The sequence below is a fragment of the Pseudoliparis swirei genome, chromosome 20 (assembly GCF_029220125.1).
Source record: "Pseudoliparis swirei isolate HS2019 ecotype Mariana Trench chromosome 20, NWPU_hadal_v1, whole genome shotgun sequence".
In the NCBI taxonomy this organism is placed as follows: domain Eukaryota; kingdom Metazoa; phylum Chordata; class Actinopteri; order Perciformes; family Liparidae; genus Pseudoliparis; species Pseudoliparis swirei.
Window position 1 is genome coordinate 20,965,244 of NC_079407.1, and position 13,571 is coordinate 20,978,814.

The window sequence follows — 13,571 nt, forward strand, 5'->3', positions numbered from 1 at the left end:
ATTAATCAGATGCCTTCAGAGATCAATACAAAGGGATCGTTGGATGACGACAGTGGTTTTCTTTTTTCTTTTTCTTCACTAATTCTTAAATGTTGCCAGATCCGGTCTTGGCCTTAAATACCCCTTTTGGCTCCTTTCTGTGCTCGTACTGATTAAATAATCAGTTTTCACCGAGGTGCATGGAGGAATGCGCTCTAGAATTTTTTTGTGATCGAGGCTGACCCTGCGCTTCACCCTCCCTGATCCGGTCCCTGGAAGTAGTGAGACGGACTCTTAAGTCAGTTGCTTGGCCGGCAGTCTGATCAGGGGTCTGTTGAATGAAAGACTACATCTGCTTACTGCAGCAGTACAGTATTTCTACCGAGAAGGAGGAGTGTGCTTTAAGCATCCCAAGCTGTTAACCCTGACTCCTGACCTCCCTTTGAAGGAGGGACTTTCCTTATGGGGATCAAGATAATCATTATTTGAGACATCTACTTGTGCACGGCTGTAACCGTGGCTCTCACGCACGATGAAACCAGCTCTTCTCTGCCAGGTATCGTGTTTCTACAAAAGTAAAGCTTCCGGAGGAAAGCCCCGACTCCCTCCCAGCTGTTTGACACATCGTCTCTTCTCCCCGCTGGAGGCCTTGTGTTCCTGAAGCCTCATCATCATTTATCCTCATTAGTCTTTCACTGCTCTGATTCCGTTACAGGAAGAACCTTGAAATTAACCGGCAGTGCAGACTCACACACACACACACACTTATATGTCGACACACTTCTGCCCCCGCTTCCTCCATGGAGGCGTATTGTAGAAAACTACGTGGGAATATACCCGCACAGATACACAAATCCTTTTGTATCCTATTTTGATTTTTTTTTAATCTACAAAATCCTCTTATATTCATCAAAATAAGCTGAGCTTCATAAATGAATCGGTGTTCGATTTGACTTCCCACAATGCGGATAAAAAAAACATTGCCTTTATAAAAATATAGTCTACGATTTTAGAAATTCTCATTAAAAATGTAAAGAATAAGTAACCAAGACTACAAATCAGCTGTCGGTGCTTAAAGCTGTAGATCAGCTTATTTGCTTTCCAGTCGAGAGTAAGGTGAAACAATTAACACCATTTCGATCCATTTTTTTTAAGGATTAGAAGCAAACTCTAAATATGCGTAAGGGAATAGACTCACTGGAAAACAAGCGTGTGGGAAAGCTAAAGGAAGAGAAAAGATTGACAAAAGTACTGTGCAAAAACACACCAGCTGCAAAACATGTCCGCCAATCCAGTCAGCTCCTCCATCTCGGCTTAAAAAAGAGAGCTCGATTTGTTACCTGCAGGCACTAAAGTGAGTGCACCATAATCGCATCCTCTGCCGCCTCTCCTGTGTGTATTTATAGAGTTTGTGTGAGATTATGCAACGGACCAATGATTACCAGCCCCCGAACCACAATCGGATGGTTCTGTAGGGGGGGGGGGGGCAGTATTGTAGCTGAACTCTCCGTGGATTCAAATCACGGGGCACAGCTCTGACATCCATGAGGAGATCCGTCTCCGCTGTCCGGTTCTGTTTACGCACACATCGCTAATCTGTTGCAGCCGCGCCGCACTGCTGGCTGCACCTGTTCTGAAGGGGGAACGCCAGCTGATCACGACCCCGCGACACAGATTGAATATGACAGATGTATTTTACTGGGTGCTCTCAGGATCTGCCTGCAGAGCTGTCCGCTTCTTGACATGTAAGCAAACGTGAAATCAACATTATTCCTAACTCTAAACGCACGTGTCTGATGCGGTGCAGTGGCTTGTGAGCTCGCCCAACTGCCTCTTGACGAAGCACAATCAGTGTACGCCTGTCATGATTCATTAAGCAGTGATGTCCTTTATTGTTTGTGAGACATTAACTGGTTTCATAATAAACCTATGATAATATCGTCATTTAACTTAAGGTCAAGAAATTAAATGATGTCGGTATTATGAAATAAGGTGTGATATAGGTTGTTGGCATGTATTGAATCTGGAAATGCAAGCGTTCAATATACTTTTATTTTGCAAAGTGTATTTAATGCTTAGTATAAGTAGTATATTTTTACATCAGTGATGCAACTACTTCAATATTATTCACAATATTGGCGCTATAGTATGAACATATTTGGCACAGAAAAACCCAAAGTGTATTTGCCAGAATGCCAAACACGTGTTAGTAGTTGGATGGTTTAAATTGTTGCTGTTTATTGTTGTGAGACAACTGGATTTAAGTTTAGTTTAGCAGCTCAGTAATTCAGCCATCTTAGCAAAGTTCTAAGATACAACTATTAAATGATTAAATACCAAATTATTCAAAAACACACAAAAAGAAATCCCAGGGCCTTTAATATCGTAAGTGCTGTAGTAAACAAGCAGCCGTGTGTGTTTATTTGTTTATTTATTGGATCCCCATTAGCTGACGCCTTAGCGACCGCTAATCTTCCTGGGGTCCACAGAAAGGACAAAATACAATACATACAAAACATATCATGAAACCATCAGTGAAAAAATAGTACAACAAAGTAAAAAAATAGTGCAGTCAGATGCACAGTACAGTCGAAGGATAAGATATATGTTATGCAATTCAACTTAATTCATACAAAGAAAAAGAAAAAGAAAATCAGATGACTAAAAAGCAATAGAATACGTCAAGTGGTGAATGTTGTTAGGTGCGCCTTTAATTGTTTTTTGAATGACAAATTATTACTCGTGAGTTAAACGAGGAGGTAGTAAGTTCCAAGCTGTAATTTCAGGATAGATAACAGTACGTTTGAGGAGGTTAGTTCTTGGGGTTGGCGGTATCAATTGACCTAAAATAGCATTCCTTGTGTTATGGTTATGTCTGTTAAATATGTATTGTAACTGATTGAAGAAATATACCGGTGTCTGATTAAATACTACTTTCCTGAAAAACATGAGAAGACAAAAGTGAAGTTGAGTTTCAACTGAGAACCATGACAGGCGAGAGTGCATATATGCAGTATTAGTTCTAATACTGTGTGTGTGTGTGTGTGTGTGTGTGTGTGTGTGTGTGTGTGTGTGTGTGTGTGTGTGTGTGTGTGTGTGTGTGTGTGTGTGTGTGTGTGTGTGTGTGTGTGTGTGTGTGTGTGTGTGTGTGTGTGTGACTGTGCGTGAGAGCGTGCGGTTTCCTCGATCGCCCGTGTGCACGCCCTCGGGTTAATCAGCGTGGAGCAGCGGTAGCTCGCTGTTCTCCCCTGAGATGTCTCTGGGAGCTGCAACAGCTGTGACGGTGCAAGTCACCCCGAGGACCTGTCTTTACTGCGCCACACACACACACACTATTACTATCACCTCACACCAATGGGGAGAGAGGCCGAGGCCAAAAACAGCTTCCTTATGTCTCTTTCCCCTTGTGAGCAGTCAGTCAGTCAAGTGTTATTATTATTATTTATTATTTTGTTATAACTCTTTATTATATATATTAATTGTTGTTATTATTTCTGTAGTGTGGTTGTGATGTGCTTGTATGCTGTAAAGACGTCTTTATTCATCCGTACACACGATCAGCTGTTTCAACATTTAGGACCTCGCTCCAACATCACTTCCCTGCATATCAGGTCTCCTTCTCAGCCGTGTAATTCTTGTCAGGAATGCGCCCAGTGGCCTGAGTTCGGATCAACGAATTAGTGACGTGTTCGTTTCAACAGATGGAGTTCGATTGGTCTTGTGTCTGACCTGCACAGGAATGCATCGGGCAGTTTTTTTCGACATTCGGATAAATCCAGTCTGGACTCCTGCAACCGCAACAGGTTAGCTGACAAAACGTAGATGGTAATCGGCAGCCACCTGACGCCACCTGATATGCTTGAGGAGCCAGGAGAACGGCTGTGCGTTGAGAAAATGTCTGAGGTGACGAATTCCCCGTCCAGGTTTGATGTGTGTCAGACATGCAGGCCTGGACTCACCAGGAAGTCCTTCACATTTACAGGAGCAATCTAAGGACGAAGCGGGTGTTGTGTAGTTGTTTAACCCACAGACTTCTAGTCATAAAGTAACTCAAGTTCACCCTTTAAACTCCTCTGCTAATCCTCCTTACTTACTCCGTCACCAGGTTCAAGCTGTAATTGAAAAGCCTTGGCTCTGCAGCGAGGCATGTCTGGTTATTTGACCATAGGTCGCGTCCGCGGCAACTTTCTGAAGGAAATGCACGGAATTCGCTCGACTGGATTATGCCCTGGAAACAAAAACAAGTAACAGATGCTGGAAGTCTGCTGATGAGTGCACTTTTACAGCCCTGCGCTTTTTTTGTTCATGTCTTTGAAGAGTTAATTGCTCATTCTGACATGCTTTGATGCTTGTGTGGCTCGTGGTCGAGCGAGGGGGGGGGTGGGGGGGAACAGCCTGAGGAAACTGCAAAGGGACGAGGAGCGGCTCTGCGGACGGTGCGGTGCCCAGTGCAGAAATCCGAGGTAGAATCAGAACGTAACGAAGCTCCTCTGAATGAGCAGCAGGTGTAGCGGGAGCTTCGCTGCAGTGGCATTGGACTGCAGAGTGACCAGCTGGCCCCGGCTGTGTGGATTACTGCGCGTTGTTATTTACGGCTGCGCTCTTCAGGTTGCGTGTCCCGATTGCCTGCGGCCTGCCGCCTACATCATACGTCTTTTCCGCTGCTGCACCTTCTCGTTCCTATAGCAACCAGCACCAGCATAGCGATCAAACGGCCACGGCAGCGTTTCCAAGTGGTTTTGGGGGAAAGGACCTCTGCGTATTGCATGTGACTTCATCTCTGTATTTTCCTCTAATGGTGCCCAGATTTAAAGCAGACAGCGATTGGACTTCACTCCGTCCTTTAAACATGAAGAAGTGCCACTTGTAATTGGTTTATTGTTTTGCTTGTCACGGAAGCTCTGGTTGGAGAATTGTTAATGTGGTGCAATCATTTTATTAGCAAGTAAAAATTAATAAACAAACGCGCACATACTTGCAGTGTAGGATCCTTTCCAAAATCTATTCTGAGTAGATAATTACAGCCTCTTTTAAAGGGTGATAGTTGTAAGAAAACAATAATGCACCGCCTCATGTGGATCATATTATACAAACTGTGCACGCCTACTTTGCAAGTTCTTACTGGAACACTGGAATTGGCGTATCATCAGTCTTAGTTTAGAAGAAAGCTGCTTGTGGATCAGAATAACTCTCAGTTTGAAATATTTAAAGCGGACACATGGATTTTCCATTGGCGTTCCCTCATGCGACACTCATCCTGATGTCATCCTCATGAAGACCTCCACAGCGGGAAGCGTTCAGCAGGACCGAGCCTCGCGTCGGGAAGCAAAGCCAGCGCCGTCTGTCTCTCCACACACCAATGGCTCTATTATAATCTGAATAAGAGGCGATGGCTGGGATCACGGGGGGGAGACGAAGGGGCGTGCAGGGGATCGGAGATGTGAAAGGACGAAAGTGTGGCAGTCCGCACCTCCCAGTGTTGGAGTGTGAATGGGGCTGCCCACCCCTGTCTGCAAGGGGTTCCCTCCCTCTGCTGCAGCACGTGTTCTCATGACACACTCCACGCTCTAGACTCGGTGAAGTGATGCTGCTTCATGTCAATCTGTGTCAGGCGGACAAAATGAAAAGATAAACTCATTTTTTATTTTTGTAAAAGAGGAAATTGGTCTTCAGAATTCTTCTTCCAAGCTTGAACAGGATAATATTCCCAAGATTTAAAAATAGTATTGTTGTATTTGCCAGTTGTGCTCAGTGCTTTAGAAGTTAACATTTAAAACGGGGCTTTTTTTTACTTATTTCCGTTATCGTTTTATAAAAAGGGACATCACAATCTTTCAATCGCTCGCTTTGTCTGACCGACACTGCAAGTTTATAATAATATTAAACAGAGAAAATGGATCATTAATCATTAATAGTAGCTTTTCTGTCTGCCAAATAAGCAATGAATCACCTACTTGTTTAAGATCTTATTTAAATTAGTTTTATTGTATCTGATTTATTTGAAATTGGCATAGATTATCTCAATATGCAAGCTAGCGACATTAAAAGTAGTTTTTCTTTGAATTATTCCCGTAAAAAGATGTTTTTCTTCACTGTGCCGTATCTCGGTGTCCTCCGCCTCTCGCCCAATGCCAGGATCGATCCAGCCCCTTCTGGTTTTGTAAAGAATGAGCAGTAACAGATGATGGATGGACGGATATATATCGTAACGTGCACTCCCCTTATACCCACAAATGGAAACAACAAATGAAAAGTCTCTGAAGCTCTTCAGTCGGCTGAACTCTGGAGAACTGGCACCGCAAATACTCAATAGACACTATTCAGGCATCACAGCAGTGATGATGAAGGCACAGGCACGACTCTTTTTATCCTCCGCTGCTGTAATGACAAGAGCTCTGCATCTTTGTAACATCCCTAACATATGAGTATATTTATGTCTATAAGTGTTGATGCTGAACTCATAGTCTGACTGTACTGAAAACATACTGTAATGTACACACAGACACTCGCAAGCAATAAGCCAACTGTGCTTTGGCGGTGTGACAGTTCTGTCTGGCGGGATTCAGAGACGCCACGACTCAATATGCAGCGGACTTGTCACACAAATGGACTTTCCACCGGCGCGTGTGGACGTCTCGTCTGAACTGCTTCACGTTGAGGTCCATTGATGTTTACGTGTGTGGTGTTTGTGGAGGCGACGGAGGTCATTTGTTTTCACCCTGACGCTCATGTTTCCTTGTTTGTACTTGTTCTGCAGGTCCATTGCGTCATTGGAACCAGTGGACTTCAAAAGCAGTTCAGATTCACCACCGTCGCGTGTTTCGGTTGAGAGAATTGCTCAGGATGTAGTTTCAGGGACTTCAGGAAGAGCAGAAACCAACTCGGGGGAACATTTTAAGCTGAGTTTGTGTCACAGAGGTGATGAATCCACCCTGTGGCAGTTTGAGTTGAGTTGAGTTGAGTTGAGTTGAGTTGAGTAGAGAGAGAGAGCGAGAGAGAGAGAGAGAGAGAGAGACTGATGTTTTGGCAACAATGTGCTTTCTTCAAGGGAAAAGTTGACAACATTGTTTTTATAGCTTCAGGCGTAACTGGACGTTTGATATCTTCTGTGTACAAAATATCTCGTAAATCTATTCTCAACACCTGTCATGATGCTAGTTTACATTCAACTGGAAATAACTGGCTGTAGGAGATTCAGGAAAAATATAATCACACAAAAACATATATATATATGTATGCATATATATGTGTATATATATGTATGTATATATATGTGTGTATATATATATGTATATATATATATATATATATTTGTGTGTCTGTGAGTGAGACTACTACACACTAGCTGTAGTGGACCACGGAGGCTGTGCTCCATGGTACAAAGTCTTCACTTCCAGTTTCATTTGATTTCCAGGGCCTTGAATCCATGCTGACGCTGCTGACTTTGTTATGTCTGACACTTTGGAAACGAACTAAAGGAAAATAGACACTTTCACTACCATTGACCCCCATCTGCCCCTGCTGACCCTCAGCTAAAGACAGTGTTATGATGCTGGCCGTGGCAGCGTAAGTGGACTCTGATTGATCAGTATTGATAGAACTGTATTTGTCAGACAGTAATGGCCCTGACCCTCAGGACATGATGTCTGCTTATTCCCACCCACCCCCACGGATGTCCTACTTCTATTTGAAGAACCCTCCCCCTCTGTTCTTAGGCCCCTCGACCTCTCATCAAAGTGCACAGCGTCCTTCATTTTTCCTCATCGCCTTCCTTTATATTTCCATCCATGTTCAAGAAAGAGCTGGAAGGTGAAGACAGGTTTTCAGGAAATTAGGTAGAGGTCGATGGAGACAGACATCTGAGCACATGTTACTGTATGCTTCAGTGTACCGAGGAAGGAAGGACTCCACTCGCTGTTTTGATTTGTGATTCACAGCATTTCAGCTCATACTAAAACATCAGTTATTTGTGCAGAGGCAAACTGCTGCACAATCGTGTGCGTGTGTGTGTGTGTGTGTGTGTGTGTGTGTGTGTGTGTGTGTGTGTGTGTGCGTGCGTGCGTGCGTGCACTTAGAAGACTGTAAGATAATTGTTTTTGTCTTGATACTTTTTTCTATAAGTATTTCTCTCTTCATCACTGCAAGTTATTACATTAGTCTGACATTGCTCTTATCTTTAGACTCTTTGCGTTTGGTTCTGATTTGTATTATGTGTGTGTCCGTGTGTGTCCGGGGTATGAACCTATTTCTTGATACTTAGATGCGTGTTGTTTACTGTGCTTTGATTTCTCTTTGACCATAAATCGCTTTGCTCACCGAATGTTTGGCTGTAATAGAAGCGAGACTTGATAAAAGGCTAATTGACTTGATGACCTGGACACTCTTCAGTGGGGGCGAGCTGTCTGCTTTTTTGTAGATAAAGCACTTCCTCATCTGCATGTTGTACTGATAATGAGAAGCAGGTGACCTTTTATATACTTTCCTCCATGAAGATGAGCTGCACTGACGGCCACAGCGAAGAGAGACGACGTGATATCATAATTCTCAAAGATATGGTTGAGGGTAATAAGTGACATTGTTGGCTTTGGTGGAACAATGTCGAGGTACTTGTACTTAACTTGAAGATGTCTATTTCAGGGAAATCAGGTCGGGTCATATGATGACATTTGTATAACCTTTAGCTGTGTCCTAGAGCCCATCGGGACTTTATTTAATAGTTTGAGTATTTCCAACCAACACCCCAAAGTATAGAAGTGGTATGGTATTCCTCCTCCTCCTCCTCCTCCTACACTTGTGCTGTCTGTGTCATGGGACTGCAGGAGAACAGACAGGCAGACAAACAGACAGACAGGCAGGCAGGTAGACAGATGGAAGTGACACGAGCGACATCAGCAAGATTGAGCAAAACAATGTCGATGTAAATCAGTGGAGACAATGACAGCGCGGTCGGGAGAGACTTGAGGAAAGGACTGGGGTCGGAACATTAGTGGTGAGGAGGGAAAGATGTCGCCTCCAGATAAACCAAACACGCATACACGCTCGATATAGACCAGAGTCGCAGGCTTCAACTCTGTATTTCCTGCGAGCACAATGTTCCGATATGTCAATGTTGTTTTTCAGAGTTTCCTGTCGAGGTTTGTTGTTGATAGAGGAGCTTCGGTTTAAAGCTGACGCACACGTTTGAGACTTCCCAGATCGCCTGCAGTGTTGCACGTAAAACGATGTGGCGCATGAGCGTTTGTGCTCCACGACCACAAACTGCATTTTCGGTCAGGTGAACGACGTGTTCCTTACAGCTGGGTTCAGGTGAGATGTGGGCTCAGAGCCCTGTGGCTCCATGTGGGTGTGTGCCAGCACAACATTACATTTGTTTGTCAAATCTGTTATTGTTGGGAGGAACGCAGGTTGCCTCTTCATCCGCCTTCTATGATTGCTTTCCATTCCACAGCTCAGTGACACATCCTGATCCCAGACATCTTCACCACTATATCTTTTAAAGATCCTTTCAAATCACTGATGTCTTTTAATCGTATACTCCTGCACAGCAGGGGTTTTTACAGTCTTTTACAGTACCAACATCTAGTCTTCATAAGCTAAATAAATAATCTAAATAAATAAATAAATAGTTTTCATTGCTAAGTCCTGTGAATGTATCTGCAAAATAATGGAAATAATTGAAGGTGTGTATCCCAGCAAGGCGAGGAGGCCAGGTCAAGACTCCAGTTCATAACTCTGCATCTTATTTTCTGTGGCGGATTCAACTGAAACCAGCGTCTGTGTTGCCAACAGTAGGACACATTATTCAAGCTGTCTCACAAAGCTTGAGATCATGTTGATGCATTTCTTCAATTAAATGTCATCTCTAGGATTTTTTTTGTTTAAATGCGCCACTTCGACTGGCTCTAATTTCGGGACGTTTTTACGTCTCGACGAGTGGCGGTCGCTCGGCCCTGATGGCGCCTCCTGCTCCGTCTCCCCTTTAGAAGCCACGGTGGCACGAATGCTGGATTGTCCGTCCCCGTCGGCACTGTGGTATTACAGAGACATGCTCGACCCTGCTCCCGTCAGCCATCTGCCTGTCGTACGTACAGCCATCTGTTCTTCAAACCAGCCCATAATGTAGCTTGATCTCTGGCCTCGTTTACTTAATTTAAACAATTATCGTAACTGCTGCTGATGTTTGATGTCTGGGGAGTTTTTCTCCAAGGATTGATAAAATCCTGTTTTGAGCTGCCTTGACACAATGTCAGCAGTTTGCTTGTTGACATTTAGTGAATCGTAGATGTTCAGAAGCCTTTGGTCTTTGCCCGCACATCTCTTAATTTGATTCATGCTTGTTGCCACACATCCCTTCTTTAATCGCAGACATAATTAGGCTGCTTTCTGTTTTGGCAGAGACAGAAACATATGGCTATCTCTGCTCATCTCTCATGCTTTTACATTGGCAACAAGCTCTCCACGCTGATCTCTGGTCAGACCGTACCGGTATGGCATTCCAGCAAGCAGCATCATCAGCGGGCACCTCCTCCACACAGAGTGCACTCATTCCTCTGGAAGCAGTGCTCCCCTGCTAGCTCTGTCATTACTAGCATCTAACCAGTATAATTACCAGCCTCGGTGTGTGTCTGTGGCGCATGGGCCAAGCCTGCATCATGCAGAGCAAGTCGGAGCTGGTGAGGAGAGAAGAAGAGCATGAATGGGAGCGACGAGGAGAGTCGAAACAGGGGAGGTACATCCCAAAGCTGAATAATTACTGCGTGAGTAATTAAATGGCATTACATGGCTGCACTTTATCTTGTGAAGTTTGGGCCAAACCTGCTTGTGTCTGCTCAATTCTGACTATATTTGATGGAGATTATTCTACCTTCTCACATGTTTTTCTTTGGATTTTATATGATCCTTTAATTATATGTTATATTTATGTTGATTAGGCCTCGCTCTTTACTCTCCCATCCATCTCACCAACATCTGCTTTGTTTGTTCTGCAGTTTATTGACTTCTTCCACACTTCTGAGCAGAGTCGCTGGAGCCCGATGCTTTCTGGTATTCTTTCCATCATACCAGAGGTGTAACTTTTTTAAATATTTTTAAATGGAACATAGTATTTTTTCTTTGTATTAGGGACCTCGTGACGACTTCATCGTATAGGAACTAAACATTTACAGTAAAAAATGTGCAGGTGACTTTTTCGTTGCTCCGCACCGATGCGCGCACACGCCGGCATCGGAGCTCTGCGGTGCGCGAGACGGAGAGCCGAGAAGTGTTAACGCGACACGTAGAGACAGAATGACATGCTGCTGTGTAGAGACGATCAATATCGGACATTTAGTTTAATAAAATAACAAATACGTCTTTAAGAAAAGGACCTTAAATTACTTCTGCTGTCATCTGGCGCGTTAGAGAAAATTACAGGGGGGCGGGCGGAGATTATTATTTTTTTTAACTCAAAATTGTCTGGGTGCCATTTGCCGTCACCGGAAGCTCGCGAGCCATAGGTTCCCGACCCCTGCTCTAAACTGTACAAAAACTGAATCAAAATACTATTTAGAGTTTTGTGTGATTTTTCCATTTATCTTTGTGTATTTCTGGCCACTATTACTGAACTATTCCTGAAATTCATCAGATTCATCGCGAAGGAACGAAGACCTGCACATCGCTGCTTGCAGCTTTAATTTGTGTTGCTTCCTTCTCCTCCCTGCAGTATTAGTGGACTTGTTTTCTAACCAATAAGTACGGTAACAGAAGTCACTGGTAGAGATCAGACCACACTCCTTCTCATCGGGCACCTCAGACACATAATGAAGCCATTCTGCAGCTCTTGCGGCTGGGGATGGATAATAATCTGGGATTGGGCCTCATCGTGGATCACAGGACAGCCCTCTGGATGAGGAACGTCTGTCAGAAAGCATGATTAGAACTTTGCCTGGGGTTCTCCAAAAACATAACTAAAGTCATGATACATGTGCGTGGCTCCACGACTATAGTTGGATTTAGTTTGCTGTGAATTGGGGTTTGTGTGCATGTATGAGTGAATGAGTAATACTGTCTGGAGGCCAAAAAGTAATTCAGAGGACTCGTAGAAGTTCATAAAACACACAACAAACCACTGTGAGCTCCCTGGACACAAGGAGAAGCTTGACGTTATGTAAAGTGGACTTCGTAATGAGATGGTCCACCCAGAGGTCAATATTTGTAGAGTTCACATAAACCGAGGTAGCTGGAGGGATGAGCACAGATGTGTCCTCACAACAGAATAGTTCCTGATGTACTCTCTCTACAGGCTATTAAGTATTGAAAGTGCTCCGATTTAATTGTGGTTCGACGTGACGAGTCCAAATGATTATACAGTTGTGTAGGTTTGTGTTTTTCTGCATGTGGTTGAATCATATCATTTAATTCCTGAAAGCTTTTGTCTGAATGTAATAATGTCACCGCTCCTGTCTGGTTAATCACGCTAAAGAGTTTTCCAGTTGTGAAACCTGAAGGGTCAACCGTGACCATTTAAATACAAGCTGGACAAGAAACCGCTTCAATAAGCAGTGTGTTGGGAAATGTGTTGTCAAATTGTTTGCTGTGATGCAGACAAACATGCAAGAAAAGAATGACGAGAAGGTTTTGTAGCTGACAAAGAAAGATGAAAAAGACTTGAGCGGAACAAGAGCCGTATTTAAAATGAACATATGCAAATGTGGTGCGCTTCCTCGTTTTTGTGTGGTTTTTTTTCGATATTTGAAGGACTTTTGGCGGTTTGAGATGTATGATATGTAGATAAAGAAGCTTACATCTAGGAATGGAAAGCTAAATGAGAACGAGATCAGACCAAAGCTTGAGAATGGAAAAGTAAATTCAAGAGTAGCATTTTGACTCCAGCAGAAATGGTTTCAGCACATTTACACGTTAGATGTTTAAGCGAAGCTCTAAAACATCTCCTAGTTATGGCTTTGAATTAAGTTTCTATCAAAACAATATGTCGGTTCTAAAATGACAATTGCATGCTTTTGGGAGACATACACTTATAAAGACCACGTTGGATATTTTTGCACAATTGAATCCGTTCTGTGGAGCGTCATCATCAGACCAACAGTGTGCCCCTTGCTAGAGACAGAAAACGTCTGAATTAGTTCATCCATCTCTTCATCAACTTTCTGCCACTTATCCAGGTCCAAGTCACAATTATTTAATTTCTTTATATCATCAAATATGTATCCAATGCTTTCAAGTTGTACCACATGTGACATGATAATAATTAATTCTAGACCATACTGTCCCAACTGGTTTTCCATTGCACAGTCATACTCTGGTCAGTGTGATTATGAAACAGATATCAATTGGTATTCAATGTGGTAATTAAAGGAATAAAATAGGAACGTCATCAATACAGACACTGTGTTTGTTGCACACGGCTCTTTTTGATCAGCTTTTTTATATTTTACATATTTGCTTGTGGACCACTGCCAGCATATCGTCACGGCTCATGAGGAATCAATTCATAATATCCTCCAAGAGGAATTCCCAGCCGGTCACTCTGAACAACCATAACTGCCCCAAAAAGTGACCAAACGTTTGTCTGGACTGAAGATGATCGTAAAAGA

The 13,571-nt window shown here is 43.3% G+C and overlaps 1 protein-coding gene across 7 annotated transcripts in view; it reads left to right on the forward strand.

Moving 5' to 3' along the window:
• sipa1l3 (signal-induced proliferation-associated 1 like 3) overlaps positions 1-13,571 on the forward strand; it is a 64,933-nt gene that overhangs the window by 19,985 nt on the left and 31,377 nt on the right. The window contains exon 1 of one of the 7 annotated variants that reach the window (XM_056440684.1): positions 3,363-3,782. The exons of 5 other annotated variants lie outside the window; for them this stretch is intronic. The gene's annotated coding sequence lies outside the window, so the exon portion shown is untranslated. Of the gene's footprint in view, positions 1-3,362; positions 3,783-4,376; positions 4,443-13,571 lie in introns of those variants that run through there. One more of the 7 variants, XM_056440685.1, reaches the window with a different exon arrangement.